The sequence below is a fragment of the Meles meles genome, chromosome 12 (assembly GCF_922984935.1).
Source record: "Meles meles chromosome 12, mMelMel3.1 paternal haplotype, whole genome shotgun sequence".
NCBI lineage: Eukaryota > Metazoa > Chordata > Mammalia > Carnivora > Mustelidae > Meles > Meles meles.
In genome coordinates this window covers 59,114,144-59,134,714 of record NC_060077.1, presented here as the reverse complement: position 1 = coordinate 59,134,714, position 20,571 = coordinate 59,114,144, and the positions used below count along the sequence as shown (strand labels likewise).

The following is a 20,571-nucleotide window of genomic DNA, read 5'->3' as shown; positions in this document are numbered from 1 at the left end:
CTTATCTCTCAGAGGTGCTGTGAGACTATGTGCAGGTGAGATGTTTCGAATTCTGGAATTTGCTTCAACATAATCCTCTGGGGGGTGGCGTAAAGATAGCCAGGACTGGCGTGAAGGGAGGTATATAGAGGTTTATCATTCCGTTAGCTCTGTTTTTCCTATATGTTTAAAATTTTCCACAATAGGAAGTGAACAAAACAAGAAAAACAATACAAAAACAGAAGAAACTCCTAAAGGTTAGCTTTCTTCCTTTCCTCTTCCTTTTTTTTTTTTTTTTTAAAGTTTTATTGTTAAGTAATGTCTACATCCCCCCTTGGGGCTTGAACTCACCACTCCAAGATCAGGAGTCACATGCTCTACCGACTGAGCCAGCTGTGTACTCCAGGTTACCTTTCTTCAACCTCACAAAAATGCCTTGGTTTATCCAGACCCCCCTGGACCTCAAGCCAGGAAGATGTCAGAGCATTCCATCCTCAAACCTACAGACAAAGAAAACAGGCTTTAGGAAGCTCTTTGAAAATCACATAAACCTTATCAAGGAGATTAAGCAAGGAGGTAAGAGACAGCCCCAAGCCCAGTCATACATCGCTGCCTCTCCTCCTCCCCACTTCTCTGCCCCCACTATTCAGTGAGGCTGTGGTATCTGTGGACAAGGCCCCTTTCATAATCCAGAAGCCACCTCGCTGGGCAGCTTGGTGGGGGGCCCCTGGAGGCTACAAGGTCAGATTTGGCCCTGGGTGGGGACAGGGAGGTGTCTTGCTGTTGATGCAAGGAAGGGAATGGAAATGCCCTCCACTGATAAGGTAAGTAGAAGGTGGGAAGGAGAGGAAAACCCCAGTGGTGGCCCCTAAATTTTGGCAGAATGAAGAGTGGGGTGGGATTGGACTCCTGGAGACAAGGAGGCTCAGGGTTTTCCTAGCTGGGTGTCCAGCACCTAGGACAGCTCTCCGTACCACAGTTGGATCCTTAGCTGGGATGCGTGAGAGGACAGCAAAATGCAATGCGCTGTGAAGAAAACTGAGCACCGGGATGGTAAGGGGTGGGAGCAGGGGGAAGACATCTCTGTGAAGGCAGTGAGGAGACCAGGGAAGTTGTCCCCAGGGAGGAGAGATTTAAGCTGAGTCCTGAAGAATGAGAGCTGGGGAAGAGCAGTGTGTGCATAAACCCCAGGTCAGGAGAGGTGTTCCACGGTGAGGGCAGAGGAGGACAGGGTCACTGTGGCCCTGGGAGGGCACATGATGAGTCTGGAGCGTGGAAAGGACAGAGACACAGGGCCTCCCGGGCCACGGTGGAGCTGCAGCTTTAATTCTGGGTGCCATGGGGAGCAATTGGAAGGTTTAAGCCTTGGAGCAATACTGTTTGGTTTACATTTTCAGAAAAATCATGCTGGCTACTATGTAAAGGATAAAAGATGGGGAGTAGAGCATGCAGGGGACAGCTGAGGGCCAGGTGTCTGGCTCAGAGCTGATGCTGGCTGTTTGGAATGGGAGGTCGCACTGGAGATGGCAAGAAATGACTGGACTTAAGTGACCACTGGACAGGCAGCCAGCCAGGTGTGGGGATACATTTTATGTGGACAGAGGAAGCCCCTGACTTCTGGCTGGAAGGATGGTGTTGTGAGTCAGAGATGAGGAAAAACAGAACAGGTTTTGAAGGAAAAATGATGAGCTCAGAGTCGGATGTATTGTGCTCGAAAAGTTGGTTGGAGGTGTGGAGTGGAGATGTGGAGGAGGAGGAGCCCAGAGGTGGCATTTGAACTGACAGCTGTCACAGCACAGAGGGGATTAAAATCTGGAGAGGTCAGGGGACACAGACGAAGTGGCCCTGGGGAGGCTGGCATGGGAGACGGAGCAGGAGGGGGAGTGGCTGAGGAGGCAGGGTGCTGACCGGGCCCGGGGTGCCTACTCCAGGGCCTCGAACTCTTGCTGGCAAGACCCTCTGCTGTTCTGCCAGCCTGTGGGGGCCCCTGAGGTTGGAGCGCACCATTTCCACTGGAGCCTCTGCGCTTGTGCTCTGCTCCTCCTGCTCCTGATGCCCTCCCTAATCTTCTAGGCTTTTCTCACTTCTGGCCATCCTTTAAAACTCAGCTCGCTCTGCCTTGATGTCACCCTAGGGTGGCACGCCTGCCTCTCACTTGCTCATTTTCCAGGCAGGCGCCGCACATGTGTCCGTGGTGCCCCCCAAACCACAGAGAATGCTGATCAAGCTCTTCAAGGGCTCTGGTAGAGCCTCCCTCTGTACTCAAGGTGAAGGGCAACCCGTCCATCCCAACTTTTGGCCTTTTATGCCCTAGATGAGTGTGTGGATGAGAGTCACAGGACGTTTGGACGAGTCCTGTATCACGGGCTGGCATCCCACCCTGGAACATGGTAGCGATACGGTGCCTCTTCTCTAGCTGCCTTTCTCATCCTTTGTTTCAAGGCGAGAAGGATTGGGAGGTGGTGTTGGCCTTCATGTGGGCCCTGGGGCAGGGACAGGATTTAGAAAGGGAGGGGGAAGGAGAGGAGAGCAGTAGCGGAGGAGGGAGGCCACGGGGTAGAAAAGTCTGGCAATTGGCATCTGGGACCATTTCAATGACTCTCTTTTGACAAAAAGAATGCTTCGCTTTTTGGGTAATGTCAGGACAAATGTCAGAATGGGCATTTGTTTCTTTTTAAACCAACTCCTATATGCAGAGGTGTTCCTCACGCTCCCTCTCTTGAAGCCCCTCGTGGTAAGCACCGTGACTGGGCTGCAGGGTAGGATGGGTGCCTGAGAGCCAGAGAGGAGAGTTGTTGAGGGTTGGGGTAGGGAGCCAGTATGGGTCCTGGAGAAGAGCAGGGCCATCACAAGGGCCCCGTGGGAAGAAGACCGAAGAAGGAGCTGAGGTATCAGGGAGATGCTGCTGTTGCCATCCAGGTGGGAGGCCAGAACCTTGGGAGGCTGTCCGGATCAGAACACTGGCTGGGCCTGAGGCCCCCACGTAGCTCCTAGGCAAGGTGGGTCCCAGGCTGAAGGAGAGGAGTGGGCAGAGATCCCTGTGGGGAGTTTTCTCCGAGTCCGGAGAGTGAGGGAGTGTGCAGGGAACAGGGCAGACCCCCTTAGCAGTCTCATTCAGCTGCTTTTGTCTGCTGCTTTGGGCTACATCGAGAGAAATCACCTCGGCCTTTGGCACAGGCCAAGCCTCCCCTGGAATGCTGAGAGCCACTGTTCTGGGAGGAGGCCACCTGGGGCTGTCTGGCCCTGGGTGGACAACAAGACAGAAAGAAGGCCCCTAGTTACTCAGGGCTGGGTCAGTTGCTCTCGGTGGTGTGCTGGTACACGCTTAGCAAATGCCTCTTTGAAAAAAAGGGGACCTGGTTTATAAATGCTCCCACTGGGGCCAATTTTAAGCCACCAGCATAACCTGACTGAAAACCATTATATGGTCCTTCCACCACGGATGTGAATGAACTCAAGGACACAGATAGTAATAAAACCAGAATGAAGTAATGAGTTTTGAGTATATTTTACCTTCATTTTTAATATATTCTGTTTACTTAGAAGTTTACATGATATAATTTTTAATAATGATGGCTGAGGAACTGGCTCGCAGATTTCCTAAAAATGTAATCCTCAGCTCTTGAGACGTGGTCCGAGCCGGTCCGAGCCAGTCCGAGTAGGCTACTGGCTGAGGCTGAGGACAGGTGTGGCTCTCGCCTTGGGGAACCCTTCCTTCCTGGCAGAGCTCCCGAGCTGGATGCTGCAGCTCGCCAAGGTCAGGAGGTGGGAGACAAGACCCGCTGACTTCCAGGAAGAGTTCAGACCTGGGACAGCTGGACTGGCCGACAAGAGGGGCACCTTTTCTGTAACGCAGATCTCGAAACTGTCTGATTTTTTTTTTTTTTTTAAGATTCTATTTACTTATTTGGTAGAGAGAGATCACAAGTAGGTAGAGAGGCAGGCAGAATGAGAGGGGGGAAGCAGGCTCACTGCTGAGCAGAGAGCCCCATGTGGGGCTCCATCCCAGGACTCTGGGATCATGACCTGAGCTGAAGGCAGAGGCTTAACCCAGGTGCCCCTCTTCTTTTTTTTTCTTAACTCCTCTCTTTCATAATTTAACTGTGTATGGGAGTCCAAAAGCTCAGCCCACTGAGCCACCCAGGCGCCCCTGGAAACTCTCTGATTTTTAACGAAAAAGAAGAAAAAACAAATTTAAAACTTGCATTTGCAAGTGTCATTTGAGCCAGAAAGGCTACGATTAAGACAATGTATCAGTGTTAAAATTAAAGCGAAAATTAAGCACCCGCCACCCTATTAGTCAGCATTTTAAGGCTGTATTATTGTGAAGTTCAGAAAAAGAGTTAAAGAATCTATTTAAATGCAAATGTGCCATAAAACCGACTAACAGCAATGCATCTCCAAAATGCTCTCAGCCTGTCTTTCAATAGACTCTGCTCATAATAGCATTGGGTTTTTTTGGTTTGGGTTTTTTTTTTTTTTTTCCAACTTGGGGAATAATATCTCTGAGCAATACTGTGTCGGTGGAGTGCAGCTGTGTGATTACCTGGGGCGGGGGAGGCACAAGGTGGGTGGGGGGTGGACCTGGGGCTCCCACTGGGGCGGAGTCCACGCCCATGGCCTCGTCCACGCCCGTGGCCTCCCCTTCCCCTGCCCTGTTGCTTTCAGTGCTCTAGAGCCGTGGACGCTGGCCTTGCCCCCAGACTAGGGCACAGCGTGGACCCCCCACTTGCAAACTGGAGGAGACCCTCCTCCAGAGGCGGCAAGCACAGCGCCTGACTCAGAGGAAGTGAGCTGCCCTGGTAAAGCTCCCACCCGGTGCAGAAGGGAGGCAGGGAGGTGAGAGACCCTCGCTGAGCCCCTGCGCTGTGCCCCGTGCCAGCCTCACCCTCCCAGTGGCCCCGTGGAGGAGGTCTTAGTGCCCGGCTTCGCAGAGGCTGGGAAGAGGGGGCACAGGCGGTGGGTGGTTGTGGACATTAGGCTGCGGTGGGAGGACTGTCCCCAAGCCCCGCCCTGCGTGTAGAGGGGACACGGTGTTGGCCGTTAGGGCAGAGCTCGCTGAGGAGCCTGGCCTCATGCTGGGTGAAGCCATCTGCTTCCCAGAGGCAGCTGGGCCTCCGTCTCCATCAGGGCCCAGGCCTACTCTGGGAGCAGTCAGGGAACCCAAGTGTATCCCAAGGCCCATGGGGACCCTTGGCCCGGCCCTATCCCCTCAACTAAGAGGACACTGTGCGCTGGAAAGCCCCCGGAACTCCCAGAGCAATGTCAGAGCTACTTCCTTCAAAGCCCACCTGGCACAGCTCACCTCATCTGGGCAACTCAAGGTAGGACCGTAGTCCTGGCAGGACCAGGGCCCGGCCCATGTGAGCAAAAGAAATGTGTGGAGTGTTGGGAGACTGCTTTGCAGCTGTACAATTTACAGAGAGGTAGAATGCCTACTTACTATGATTTTAATATAAAGTTAGCATTTACGGAACTTTTTTCACTTTGGTTTATTTGGATCATTCAGTTTGGTTTGAAGGACCTTGTGCTACAGTGAGTTCTCTCCATACCTCTCCTTCCCCCTCAGAGGGGCCCCCTCCCCGCAGGACCCACAAGAGGATGCCCCACCTTGGGAAACCTCCACTTCTGTCCTTTCTCTGTTTAGGGACACCATGGGGGTGGGCACCGTTTGGGTCTGGGATGGCTTTCCGCCTGGGAGAAGAGACTAGAGCCAGCGCCAATGAGGGGGCTGAACGTGGTGCTCAGGGCTTGGAGTAAATTGGTGCAGGCAGGTCAGCATCCGTGTTGTTCCACTCTTGGGAATCCAGCCAGGCAGGGATGGCCTGCAGGGGACTGACTGCAGAGGAGGGAACAGCAACTAACGAGGAAGCATGAGACAAGCTGTCACCTGGGAGAGCTCGCTGTGTACCAGACACATGCACTATTTTGTGGGTTCTTCCCTCCAACTGTCTGTTTGCAGACAGCATAATTGTGAATAGGCAAAATCTTCAGGAATGCACTAAAAACAAAAACTAATTGGAGTGCCTGGGTGCTTCAGTTGGTTAAGCGTCTGCCTTGGGCTCAGATCATGATCCCAGGACCCTGGGAATGAGTCCCGCATTGGGCTCCTTGCTCAGCAGGGAGACTGCTTCTCCCTCTGCCTTCTGCTCCCCCTGCTTGTGTGCATGCACGTGTGCTCTCTCTCTTTCTCGCTGACAAATAAATCTTAAAAACAAAAACAAAAGCAAAAACGAAAACTAATGAATGAGCTCAACAAAATTACAAAATACAAAATTAATTCACAAAAAAATATGACCTGTACATACAAGTTACAAAAAAATTGTAGTTGTATACATTTGCAGTGAATAACCCAAAAGTGAAATTAAGAAAATAATTACAGGGGCGCCTGGGTGGCTCAGTCATTAAGCATCTGCCTTTGGCTCAGGTCATGATCCCAGGGTCCTGGGATCGAGCCCCACATTAGACTTCCTGCTCAGCAGGAAGCCTGCTTCTCCCTCTCCCACTCCCCCTGCTTGTGTTCCTTCTCTCACTGTGTTTCTCTCTGTCAAATAAATAAGTAAAATCTTAAAAAAAAATCTCATTGTAAGAGCATCAAAAAAATAAAACAGGAATAGATTTAATTAAAGAAGTATAAGCCATGAATGCTGAACACTATATTATTGAAAGAAATTAAAGAAAACCTAAATAAAGAAGACTTAATATATTTTTTAAGATTTTATTTATTTATTTGAGAGAGAGAGTGAGCAGGGTAATGGGGCAGCAGGGACAGGGGGGAGAATCTGAAGCCGACTCCGCACTGAGCACAGAGCCCGACGAAGGGCTTAATCTCATAATCATAAAATTGTGACCTGAACCAAAAGCAAGTCAGACCCTTAACTGACTAAGCCACCCAGGCATCCCCAAAGACATAATATATATTTTTTTATTTGTTTATTTTCAGCGTAACAGTGTTCATTGTTTTTGCACCACACCCAGTGCTCCATGCAGTACCTGCCCTCCCTATTACCCACCACCTGGTTCCTCAACCTCCCACCCACCCCGCCCCTTCAAAACCCTCTGGTTGTTTTTCAGAGTCCATAATCTCTCATGGTTCATCTCCCCTTCCAGTTTCCCTGAACTCCCTCTCCTCTCCATCTCCCCATGTCCACCGTGTTCTTTGTTATGTTCCACAAATAAGTGAGACCATGTGATACTTGACTCTCTCTGCTTGACTTATTTCACTCAGCATAATCTCTTCCAGTCCCGTCCATGTTGCTACAAAAGTTGGGTATTCATCCTTTCTGATGGAGGCATAATACTCCATCGTGTATATGTACCATATCTTCCTTATCCATTTGTCCATGGAAGGGCATCTTGGTTCTTTCCACAGTTTGGCGACCGTGGCCATTGCTGCAATAAACATTGGGGTACAGATGGCTCTTCTTTTCACTACATCTGTATCTTTGGGGTAAATACCCAGCAGTGCAATTGCAGGGTCATAGGGAAGCTCTATTCTTAATTTCTTCAGGAATCTCCACACTGTTCTCCAAAGTGGCTGCACCAACTTGCATTCCCACCAACAGTGTAAGAGGGTTCCCCTTTCTCCACATCCTCTCCAACACATGTTGTTTCCTGTCTTGCTAATTTTGGCCATTCTAACTGGTGTCAGGTGGTATCTCAATGTAGTTTTAATTTGAATCTTCCTGATGGCTAGTGATGATGAACATTTTTTCATGTAAGACACAATATTTTTAAGATGGTAATACTCCCTAACTAACTAACCAGCAGATTCAGCACAATCTCTATACATTCCCAAGTGCCTTTTCAGTTGAAATTGATAAGCTGATCTCGAAATTCATATGAAAATGCAAGGGACCAGCAATAACCGAAACAAAGAGCAAAGTGGGAGACTTGCACATTTCAAATTTACTACAAGGCTACAGTATCAAAAAATGTGGTACTGATATAAGAATAGACATACAGACCAATTAGATAGAATTGAGAGTCCAAAAAAAATTCTTATTCATATTTATAGTCCATAAGTTTTCAGCAAGGGTCCCAGACAATTTAATGGGAAAAGAATAGTCTTTTTAGCAACTGGATATTCATATACAAAAGTCCCTTCCTCAAGCCATACACATGTCAAAATTAACTCAAATGGATCCTAAATCTAAATGTTAGAGCTCAAATGACGAAACTCTTAGAAAGCTCTCTTTTCCTGCCCAACTGCCTGAAGCTCGGCCACCATCAATAACACAGTAACTATCCAGACCAGGAAGTTCATGACCCACCAACCACTTCAGCGGAAACAGATAGTCGTTGATGTTCTTCACCCAGAAAGGCAACGGTACCTAAGACAGATTTTCAGGAAAAACTAGCCGACGTGTACAAGACTGCACCAGATGTCATCTTTGTATTTGGATTCAGAACCATTTTGGGGGTGGCAAGACAACTGGCTTTGGCATGATTTAGGATTCTTTGGATTATGCAAAGAAAAATGAACCCAAACATAGACTTGCAAGACATGCCCTGTATGAGGGGGAAAAGACCTCAAGAAAACAGTGAAAGGAACTTAAGAACAGAACAAAGTCAGGGGGACAGCGAATGCCAGTGTTAGTGCTGGCAACGAGTGAGCTGGAGACTGGGCAACAGAAGGAGTAAAGATTCTGCAGGGACGTCATCTGTGGTGACTGCAGATTTCTCATGAGAGGGCTAAAAAACTGAGAACTTTGGGGGCGCCTAGCCCACTGTTGGTTTCGGCTCAGGTCAAGATCTCAGGGTCATGAGATCAAACCCCAAGTCTGGCTTAGCCCTCGGGAGAGTCATCTTGTCCCTACCTCCCACCCAGCTCCTCCCCTCTCTGCCCCTCACCCTCTCCCCGCTCATGATCTCTCTCTCTATAATAAATAAAATCTTTTAAAACAAAAACAAAAAACCCACCAAACAAAAACCAAGAGCTTTTATGTGGACAAAAAAACCCACCATAAACAAAAACAAAAACAACCCCCCCCAAAAAAAACTCGTAGAAAAAAAATATAGATATAAATGTTTATGACCTTGGATTAGAACAAGCATTCTTAGATATGACACCAAAAGCACAAGCAACAAAAGAAAAAAAGATAAAACAAACTTCATCAAAATTAAAAAGTTCTATGCTTCAAAGATACCACCAACAAGGTAAAAAGATAACTTACAGAAGAAAATACTTACAAATCATATATCGGACAAGGGATTTGTATTTAGAATACATAAGGAACACTTAAAATTCAATAATAAAAAGACAACCTAATTTTAAAATAGGCAAAGGAGGGCTCTCTGCTCTGCAGGGAGCCTGCTTCCTCCCCTCTCTCTCTCTGCCTGACTCTCTGGCTACTTGTGATTTCTGTCTGTCAAATAAATAAATAAAATCTTAAAAAAAAAAAAAAAAGGGGGCGCCTGGGTGGCTCGGTGGATTAAGCCGCTGCCTTCGGCTCGGGTCCTGGGATCTCAGGTTTCTGGTATCGAGCCCCTCATCAGGCTCTCTGCTCCGCAGGGAGCCTGCTTCCTCCTCTCTCTCTGCCTCTCTCTCTGCCTGCCTCTCTGCCTACTTGTGATCTCTCTCTCTGTCAAATGAATAAATAAAATCTTTAAAAAAAAAATAAAATAGGCAAAGGATCTGAAATAGACACTTCTCCAAAGAGGATTACAGATGGCCAATAAACAGATGAAGAGAGGCCTTAATATCATTAGCCATGGGTTGGGGGATGCAAATTTAAATCACAATGGAATGCTACTTCACATTCACTAGGATGACTAGAATTTTTAAAAAGACAGGAAATACGGGTGGCTCAGTTGGTTGAGTGGCTGCCTTCAACTCAGATCATAATCCTGGAGTCCCAGGATTAAGTTCCATATCGGGCTCCCAGCTCCATGGGGAGTCTGCTTCTCCCTCTGACCTTCTCCCCTCTCATGGCCTCTCTTACTCTCTCTCTCAAATAAATAAATAAATAAAATCTTAAAAAAAAAAAAAGAGAGGAAATAAGTGTAAGGAACCCCTTATATGCTGTTGTGGGAGTCTAAATGGTACAGCTACTTTGGAAAAGTCTGGAAGTTCCTCAAAAAGACAAATATACAGTTATCATATGACCAGGCAACTTCACTCCTAATATACCCAAGAGAAATCAAAACATGTCTACATAAAAACTTACATACGAATGTTTGTAGGTATATTATTCATAACAGCCAGAAAGTGGAAATAACCCAAAGGTTTATCAACTAATCAATCAAATGTGGTATAGCCATATGATGGAATATTACTTAACCATAAAAGGAACTGAAGGACTTAAACACATGGCAGCATGGACGAAGCTTGATTATGGTAAAAGAAAAAAAACAGTCACAAAGACTACATGTTGTTTGATTCCACTCATAGGAAATGTCCAGAATAGGCAAATCCATAGAGACAGAAAGTAAATTAATGGTGCCCTAGGGCTGGAGGTTTGTTGGGGGCGGGGGGGGGGGGGTGGTGGTGGTGGTGGTAAATGGGAATGATTGCTGATGGGTACAGGATTTCTTTTTTGGATGAAGAGAATGTTTTAGAATTGAGTTACCTATTCTATGACGGGTAAGTTTTGGTAGTTTGTGGGTTTCAACAATTAGGTCCATTTCATGTAGTTTGCCAAATTCATTTGCACAGAGATGTTATTATTGCTTTAATGTCTATGAGATCTGTAGTTCTATTTCCTTTTTCATTCCTGATTTGGTCATTTCTGTCTTTTTTCTTTTTCTGTTTGTTAGTCTGAGTAGAGAAAATCAATTTTATTGGTCTTTCAAAGAACCATTTCTTGGTTTCATTGATTTTCTGTTTTTCTGTTTCCAATTTCATTAATAACCACTCTTCATTATTTCCTTCCTCCTACTTACTTTGAGTTTATTTTACCCCTCCTCCCACACAGTTTCTTACACAGAAACTTGGATGGTTGCTTTGAGACATTCCTTGTTTTGTAATACAAGCATTTAGTGTGGTAAACTCCTTTCCCACTTTAGTTATATCCCACAAAGCATGATATGTTTTAGATTAATTTTCTTTCAGTTTAATATATTTTCTAATTTCCTTCGAGATTTCTTTTGAAAAAGTGTGTCATTTCTTTCCTAGTGTTTGGAGAATTTTCAGTTATGCTCCTGTTATTGATTTATAGTTTAATTCCATTATAGTCAGAAAGTGTATTTTGTATGATTTAAATCCTTTTAAATTTGTTAAGGTTTGATTTATGACTCATGGTATGGTATATCTTGGCAAACGTTCCATGCGCACTTGAGAAGAATGTATAGTCTGCTATTGTTGTGTGGTGTTCTATAAATATCAATTAATTCAAGTTAGTTGTTGGTGGTGGTCAGTTCTGTCTTTGCTAATTTTCTGTCTTTTATTTCTAGATAATGATATGGAGGATGGTTGCAATTTCCAAGTACACTAGTAGATGTATCTACTCCTTTTCTGCTCTCACAAGTTTTGCTTCTTATATTTTGATGCACTAACCTTGGGTATTAGACATTTAGAATTGTCATTATGGCTTCTCAGTGAATTGATTCTTCTGTCTGTATATAATGTCCCTCTTTAACTTATAATTTTCTTTTGATATTTTATTTTGATATTCATATGGTCAAAAGCTTACTTTGTTTTGGTTGGGGCTTCCCAAAAGTTACAGGTTTGTTTTTTTTTTTTTCCAAATTTTTTCTTTTACCCTACCTCTGTCATAATATTTGAAGAGTTTCTTTAGACAGTATGTCCTTGGGTCATTTTTAAAAAATCTGTGCTGTTGGAGCGCCTGGGTGGCTCAGTGAGTTAAGCCTCTGCCTTTGGCTCAGGTCATTATCTCAGGCTCTCTGCTCCACAGGGAGCCTGCTTCCCCCCTCTCTCTGCCTGCCTCTCTGCCTACTTGTGCTCTCTCTCTCTGTGTCAAATAAATAAAATTTTTTTTAAAATTCCTTAAAAATCTGTGCTGTCAACCTCTATCTTTTAATTGGTGTGTTTACTTCATTTACATTTAATGTAATTATTTATATATTTGGATCTCAGTCTCCCATTTTATTATTTCTTTTTTCCCCCTCTATTTTTCATGTTTGTTTCTCTGTTCCTACCTTTGGGTTAAACTTTGTTGGTTTGTGTTTAGTATTCCATTTTAAGTTTTCTAATATATTTTTGACATCATTTTGTTGTATAATTTTTTTTTTAGTGTTGGGAAGATGGTCCTTGTGCATCTGCTCCCCTACATCTCCAAAATGGCAAACTGGGCATGGAGGTGCCCAGAGCAGGGAAGATGGCAGGTTGGAATGTGGTGGCCAGTGGAGGGGAAGAAGCTGCAGGGCTCTGGCACCAGAACTCAGAAGGAAGAAATGCCCATGCTCAGGTATAGACCCTGAAGGAAGGGAGAAAAGAAGCTGATCTAGTTTGCTTCCCTGTTCTCCCTGGGCTAGCCTCCACCACTCCCTATCCTCCCAGCTGGGGGATAGGCTGGGCTTCTGATGTTAAGGACCCGTGTACTGCAGTCCCTGACTTGAGTGTATGTTAGACTCTAATCCATGTTCTCATGGACCTCCTAAATCTCACAGCCTCCTAAATCCAATTGATGGAAGGTAGGGAAGAAAGCCCTAGTGGTCTTGTGGGCGGGGCCTTGTGGGCCACCCACTGTAGTGTTGTGGCCCCCCACCGCTGAAGGCTAGTTAAGAATCCCTGAGTTCCCTGTCTGTGTTTTCCTTTCTGTCCAGGTCAGAGAGGACTCTCTCATTCGGAACTACTGCATGGACAGAAATGCTAGTGGTTCATGTAGACTGCACCCTCCCCTTTACCCTTTCCTCCCTAAACCATCCCTGGTGGTCCAGGAGAAACAATACAGAATTCCAGCAGTAAAAAGAGAAACTGGTTTCCATCCAAGATTTAATGGCTGCTGGATTACTTGGGGGTATTTCTTAGTGTCACAGTGCCACCTGCTGGACAAGATACCAAATACACACTCTTTAATTTGAGGACGTTATTAGCAAGCTCTTGTTGAAACCCCATGCTTAACCCAGGGATGTCTTGGAACTCTCTGGCCCGACATCCCCATGTTTTGGGGCAGATCCACTCAGATTCAATGATTAAGAAGGTGAGAAGAGCCCGGCAGGCCTCTCTGTTCCATGGGAATGACATTCAAGAGCCCATAGGCCTTACCAAATGTCTGTTTTATATGAAGGGGCAGCAATGCTTTTCCAGGAAACAGTGCCCCCCACCTGGTCCCCTAAAGCAAAGCCACCGACTTAATGGGGTCCTCGATTCACAAAGACCCCCCTAAATGCCGGGACCTGGCTCCCTGGTGGTTTAGCTACATTGATGGCCCCCACAGCACGGCTCTGTCTCACCCACCTCTGTAAGACAGTGATCCTGATTGAGCCCTTGGGGCAGAACTCTCCACTGTCCTGTCTCCCTGGCCAGTACTGCCCTTGGTGACTCTTGCTTCATGTTTGTTGGCTCCGAGCTGTTGCCCATGGCCTGGCCACCGGGCCTGCTACAGGGAAGACCCTGGGCTGGCAGATTACAGGCTCCCCTCTGTGGGGCAGCACACTGTGGGAGCAGATCACTGCTGCTGGCGGGACGGTGGTGTCACCGAAGCCTATGACCTCAGTAAGGATTCTCCAGTGAGGCCAGCTAGAGCCAAACTGCTCATCAGGCTTTCACAACCCTGGTCCATGACGTGCAGGTTTCGGGCGACCCGGAGTCCTGGCAGGGGATACTACAGGCACTGAGCTCAACATTGGTGCCGGGTGCTCCAAATGCCACCTCCCGCCCCAGTCCACTGCCACTGTGTACTTGCCAGGGTCCTCGGCTGCTCTGTGCAGGGTGGCCTATGCCTTTTCTGTCATGCCCAGAACTGGAACTGTGGAGGGATTTGAACTGGTGGAGATGGGAGGAAAGGGCAGTCCCCAGGGGCCTCAGCAGCACCCAGAGAAATGCAGGGTAGGTGCTGAGGACATGAGTAGCTCGTCAGGTGGGGTCCTGAGCTCGGCAGGAGAGCAGCAGGAGAGAAGTTTGACAGAAAGGCTTGGCCTGAGGCTGGGGGGCCCAAGTGAGGAGTGTGGACTTTGCGGGGCTACAGTCCTGGGGATTACTGAGGGAACCCAGCCAGCTGAGGGCTGTGACCAGAGCTGGGCTTCAGCGCCCTGCTCATGCTACTCCCTCAACCTGGAATGTTCTTTCTTCTGGTCTTCACCAGCCAACTCTTTCTCATCCTTCAAGTTTCAACTTAAATCTCACTTCCCCCAGGAAGCCTGCTTGACAGCTCACTGCCTGCCCAGCTCAGATGGTGGCCCCCGCAGAATTCCGTACTTTTCCCTCCTGGTCCTTGCAGTGAAATTGTTCACTTAATCATTTACAGCTGTTTAAACTGTATCAATTTGCCCTGCTAGACTATGAGAAGATGAGGGCACCATCCATTCATGTCTTGCGCATTGCTAAGGTCAGTCGGTCAGCAGAGTTGTAGGAGTACTTGCTCTGTGCCCACCACTGCGTTGGGCTCCACCATTCCTAAGGACAAGATGCGGACCTTGCCCTCCTTGCCCACTGTTTTGCCTGTTGTCTGCCCAGATGCTGGAGCCCAGCGTTAACTGCCTGCCTGCCAGAAGGTGGGTCTGGCCATTGGGAGAGGGAGTACAAAGCAGAGAGAAGAGCCAAGAAAGGCCAGGCCAGGAGCTGCCACGTCACTCAAAGGAGGTCACGACCAGGCTGTAGCTGGACTCAAAGTGCAAGCAGATACTGCCCGGATCCCATTAAGACCGTAAGGAGTCCCGACATGGAAGCTTCTGGTGTTTGCAGCCGCACGGAGGCCGTCGTGAGCCCAGCTGCCTAGTGCTCCTCTAGCAATCTCAAAGCACCAGGATGATGTCCCAGAGCTAAGGCTCTCGGTCGTTCTTTCTAGCACTTGCAGCAGGTAAGGCCAGAGCCCAGAAGGCCTTGAGACTCACGCTGGGGCCACTGACTTGGGGAAGTGACAGGGCCGTCCTGTTTGCTTGGAAGCCCCCAAGCTCTAGGGGACCCCCGTGCTCCCCTGGGACCACCTGGAGGAAGAGGGGTCTGGATGGAGAGGCTGCTTTGGCCAGCTCCTTCGTCGTCCTCTCTTTTCCATGGCCCAACTCCGCTTGCCTTTTAACCTCCCTAGAGGCTCAGGGGTCCTTGTTTTTCGAGGAGGAGGTTGGCCTTGAGGAGCTGGGCCCCATCCCATCCATCAGGACTTCCCCCAGAGGGCGTGCTGCTCACCGACTCGGCCACCTTCCTCTTGCACCCCGGGCCCGAGTCACCTCCGCTGAGAACAGAGGGGACAAGAGAGACTTGTTGAAATCTCTCTAACCCGGAGTTTCACACTCCTGTGTCATCAGTATCCATTTCCCACCTTTTAAGATTCCAGGCGACCCTGACTGGGAAACTCCTGGATAAACCTAGTATGCCGAGGTGCTCCTTATGTTTACTAAACAAATGGATAATTGAAGGTGCTGTGCCTCCTGCCTCTTCACCATCCTGGCCTTCCCGGTGCACCGTCTTTTCTGCCCGTCCTCCTCTGCACCCCAGATCTGAATCCCCTGGCCCTAAGCGCATGCTCCCATGGGAACTGTGCAAGCCACGCCGAGCCTGGTCCACCAAGACCTCCCCAGGAGCCCAGATCAGCTGCTTATTTTTAAACCTCCTCCCCCAGGAAAAAAAGAGGGCAAGGAATCCAATTTCCATATAAAACAGAATAGTAAATGCCACCGGGATTGGTTAAACACATTTAAAAAAAAAAATTTCTTTAGGGGCATCTGGGTGGCTCAGTTGGTTGGGCGACTGCCTTTGACTCAGGTCGTGGTTCTGGAATCCCGGGATGGAGTCCCCACGTCAGGCTCCTTGCTCAGCAGGGAGTTTGCTTCTCCCTCTGACCCTCCCCCTTCTAAGCTCTCTCTCTCAAATAAATAAAATCCTAAAAAAAAAAAAAAATTATTTATTTATTTTAGAGTGAGAGAGATGAAGGGAGGGGCCACTGGGGGCAGGGAGAGAATCTCAAGCAGACGTGGGGCTCGATCTCACACCCTGAGATCATGACCTGAGCTGAAACCGAGAGTCAGATGCTCAGGGGACTGAGCCACCCCCGGTGCCCCAGGATTGGTTAGATACTTCTTGAGGAATTACTGTGTACCAGGCACTGTGTGGTTGCTTGTAGATGTGTTTTCTGCTCTGAGAAGTTCTCGCTGTTCTTGGGGGTACATTATTTGATCCAGGAATGAACTGGCCCCTGTCAGCTTGCCTTGCTCTGGCTCACGGAGTACCGTTCCTGGACAGAGACCACACCTGGGCTCTCATTCCTGGCGCCCTCCCACCTCCATCCGTGCAGAGGGAGGTCTAGGTCAGACTGAGAAAAGGCGAACACACAGTGCGGCTGGGGCTCATCACGGAGGTGACAGGTGGCTGCAGCTCCTGGGGTCTGCACAGCTTCTCCAGGGGCTTGGACTCCTTGCTTTCCACGGCGAAAATAAGAGGCAGAGACCCATAAAACCCCCACATCTTGACTATTTAGAGGCCATTCTAGTCATTTTGGTAGATGTAAGCACTAAAGAAATGACTAGAATGCAAGGTCTGGCAATGTCTGCCCATAATTAGAGCTGGTATTCCCTGGCACATTCAGTCCTTTTAGAAGCAAATTATTTCACACTCCGATAAAGTCAGTTGCTCATTCCGGGTGGGTTACTGACGAGCCACAGTGATCCTCACCATAAAAATCCTGGGTCCTTGTCAAGGTGACAAGCAACATGCAGCCTTCCAGGGGCTGCCTGAGCCTCTCCCAATCCTCGGGAAGGGTCGTGTGGCTGGGGCTTCCAGGGTTAACACGCTGAGACTGTGTCCCCCAGTAAGGCAGGCTGTGGTGTCACCAAAGTGTATTGGGTCCTTTCAGCTGGGGGAGGAGAGGTTCTCAAATATAGGGGAAAGTGTATGACTTCATGGAAACGATGAATTGTTTAGGTAACATGCTTTAGGATTATCTGATTCTGGCCTTTTATTGCCAAAGTACTATTTTATTTATTTGTTTTAAAAGATTTTATTTATTTTATTTGACAGAGAGAGAGGCAGAGAGAGAGGAAGGGAAGCAGGCTCCCTGCTGAGCAGAGGGCTCGATGTGGGGCTCGATCCCAGGACTCTGGGATCACAACCTGAGCCAAAGGCAGTAACCCACTGAGCCACCCAGGTGCCCCTTATTTTTTATTTTTATTTATCTTTTAAGTAGGCTCCGTACCCAGTGTGGGACTTGAACTCACAGTCCTGAGATTAAGAGTTGCACACTCCACCGACTGAGCCAGCCAGGTGCCCCCCAAAGTGCTATTTTATAGCTATAAATTGTAGATGACTGGTAGCCATGCAAAGTACTTCTTGTCTACAGGCATGCAAATGCATTCTCTCTGCTGGAAAGACAACCCTCCTCCCATGTGGACAAGTCAGTTGTGGACCCGTGCGTGAGCTCATCGGATACACCTGATGTGTAAATGTGTCTGTGCTTTGGATTCTCCTTTGAATTGATTGTAACATCCTTCAGGCTTCTTTCGTTCATGAGTCACATAAAATCTTTAACTCGGGTTTATCTTTTATCTGTTGGAGTCCCACTTTTTCTTTTTGCTGAAAATGATCCTTTAACACAACTTCAGGGCACCAGAGTCGACCCCAGAGTTTCTGTTACGTTAAGCCTGGGGGTAGGGGCGGAGGATGTGACTGCTGGCAAGCCCACGGGTCACACTTCGGGAAGTCTGCTTTATGGTTCCTCCAAGGGCATCTCCGTGGCAGGGGCCGTGATGTGGGCGGTGGTGACAAGGGCTCCATTACAAGGACCAATTCTCTGGGGTTAATACGGTTTCTCCCAGGCTCTAACAAAGACTCTGCTTTGCAAGGGGCCTAAATGAAGTGAAGTGGGATGAGGAAGCCAAGGCTCTTTCCTCTGAGCCCGCAACAAGAGCTGCCCGGGGCTGTGGACCCTCATCCGTGTGCAGCCACCACTTGAGCCCCTAAAGCTGGCATGTTCTGAGGTAGACGTGGGGCCCAGGAAGTGTGGGAGAGCTGGGAGCTGCCTCTTCTATACCCTCACTTTTTTTTTTTTTTAAAGATTTTATTTATTTATTTGACAGAGAGAGAGAGATCACAAGTAGGCAGAGAGGCAGGCAGAGAGAGAGAGGAGGAAGCAGGCTCCCTGCCGAGCAGAGAGCCCGATGCGGGGCTCCATCCCAGGACCCTGAGATCATGACCTGAGCCGAAGGCAGCGGCTTAATCCACTGAGCCACCCAGGCGCCCCTACCCTCACTCTTATTCAGCACAGAGCCAGCCCCCATGCGTCCATGCCTCAAGCAAGGGGGCACATCGCGTACTGGGCTAGTCTCTAGGACCTGGGACCCAAGGAGGGAGGGAGGGGTCATCGTGGCACCCCATCCTATTTCCATCCCTCACCAGGACCACCCTCTCTCCCCAGCCCTGGACCCAGAGGACAGGGAGACCTGAGGCTGTGATTCTAGCTGTGGCCTGTCTTAGGCAGGCCTAGATTGTCCCCACAGCTTCCCCAAGGCAGGGGGCTTTTTAGTTGTTTTGTGGCCACACCTGAATCCAGCCTGGTCTGGCTCTGAAAATGGGCTTTTTTGGCACGGAAGGGACTGTCCACATAGGTGGAGCTCCTCTGGCTGGAGAGATGCCTGCTTTTGACATCTGACCCTGCCGTCTCGATCCTGCTTCAGGACACGGCACAGCAACAGCCTTGTGACCCATAACAAAAGACCTAATCTTCCCAGACCTCAATTTTTCTACCTGTAAAGAGAAACAACAGTGATGGGACCTGCCTTCCGCGGCTCTTGTGGGGACTTCTTGTTCCTGTCGCCAGAAGCGGTCATCCTGGGGTCAGGGCCTCCATCCACCACCTGTGCCTGCATGGAGTCCCATGGTGTGGGAGGCAGAATCATGGCCCTCAGAGAGTCCACGTGTTAATCCTAAGATCACATGAGGTTTCATGGTCTTAATTTTCGTGCAAAGTAAGCTGGTTGCAGCTGGAACGAGTTTCGATAATATGCTGACTCTCACACAGGTAACGCATCCCAGGTGATCCCGGTGGGCCCACTGCAATCACTGCAGCCCTTAAGTAAAAAGGAGGCAGAAGACTGGGTGGCTCAGTGGTTTGGGCCACTGCCTTCGGCTCAGGTCATGATCTCAGGGTCCTGGGATCGAGTCCCGCATCGGGCTCTCTGCTCGGCAGGGAGCCTGCTTCCCTCTCACTCTCTCTGCTTGCCTCTCTGCCTACTTGTGATCTCTCTCTGTCAAATAAATAAAAATAAAATCTTTAAAAAAAAAAAAAAAGGAGGCAGAAGAGAAGGTCAGAGTCACAGAATCAAAGAAGCTGACCTGCTGTGGCTTTGAAGACAGAGAAGGGGCCATGAACCTAGGAATGGGCCTCCTCTAGAAGGTGGAAAGGCACAGGGAACAGCATCTCCCCTAGATGGTACGGAAAGGAACACGGCTCTGCCCGCCCAGTCATTGTAGCCCCTGTCCAACTTCTAGCCCCTAGAACCTCAGGAGGAGACACGGGTGTTTCAAACCACCAAGTTTTGGGGCATCTGTTACAGTGGCCACAGAAAGCCAGCACAGACATAAAGTTGGAGTCCCTCTGTAAGCCACACGCAGCCCGGAGTGTGCTGTCGCTCGTAGACAGAGACCCCCCCAATTCGTGTGCACGTGTCCCACCTCCAGGAACAGCAAAAGGTTTCAACATATTCAATGAAAATAGGGATTTATGGTTCCTGACAAGACAGACTAAATATGGCTCCCTCTTTGGCCTGCAAAGTACAGCTAAGAACTTGGGGCGTTAGAGACAACGCAGCAATCAGAAAACACTAAGGATGGAGAGAAGGTGGCCGGCCAGCTAGATTCAAGACCTGGGGAGGGAGTGATGTCGGATTCTGTCTCTGGGTTTGTTACTGTTGTGCTTTATATACCTAGAACGGGTCCTAGAGAAACCTAAAACCTGGGGACACCAGTGCGCTCGGACAACCCGAAAAGCGTGCCCCCTGTAGCTGAAGGGCCGGGAAGGACGCAGAAACAAAGCAAGACAAACAACTGTTTCCCTCCAGCCGGACGCCACGGAAAACCTGGTTCCAGCCACCCCATCTCCAAATGGAGAGTCTAGTTTTTTTTGTTGTTGTTCTTTGGTTTTTTTGGGTGTTGTTATTTTTTGTTTGTCTTTGTTTTATTTATTTGAGAGAGTGACAGCAGGGAGGGGAAGCGCAGAGGGACAGAATCTCAAACTCCCTGCTGAGAGCCACGCCCCTGGCAGGGATCGATGCCACGACCCTGAGATCGTGACCTGAGCTGCAACCAACAGCAGGACGCTCAACCGAAGAGCCCCTCAGCCGACCCGGAGAGCCTAGCCTTCTGTCGTGGCCCCATGGTGACAGTGGTTCCCAAGCCCCCTCCAGGGCGGCAGTGAAGAAACCCAAGGGCGGAGCCTGAACCGCTCCACCGCACCCGCGGAGGAGAGGAGGCTGCCATCCTCATCTGGCTGCAGCAGGGGGCGCTCGCTCCTCTCCCACCCCGGGCCCACGGTCAGAGGACGC

At 48.8% G+C, this 20,571-nt stretch overlaps 1 pseudogene; it reads left to right on the top strand.

Annotated features, from left to right (window-relative positions):
- Positions 1-2,799: 2,799 nt before the first annotated feature.
- Positions 2,800-8,594, top strand: LOC123953907 (annotated as a pseudogene).
- The last annotated feature ends 11,977 nt before the right edge of the window (positions 8,595-20,571 follow it).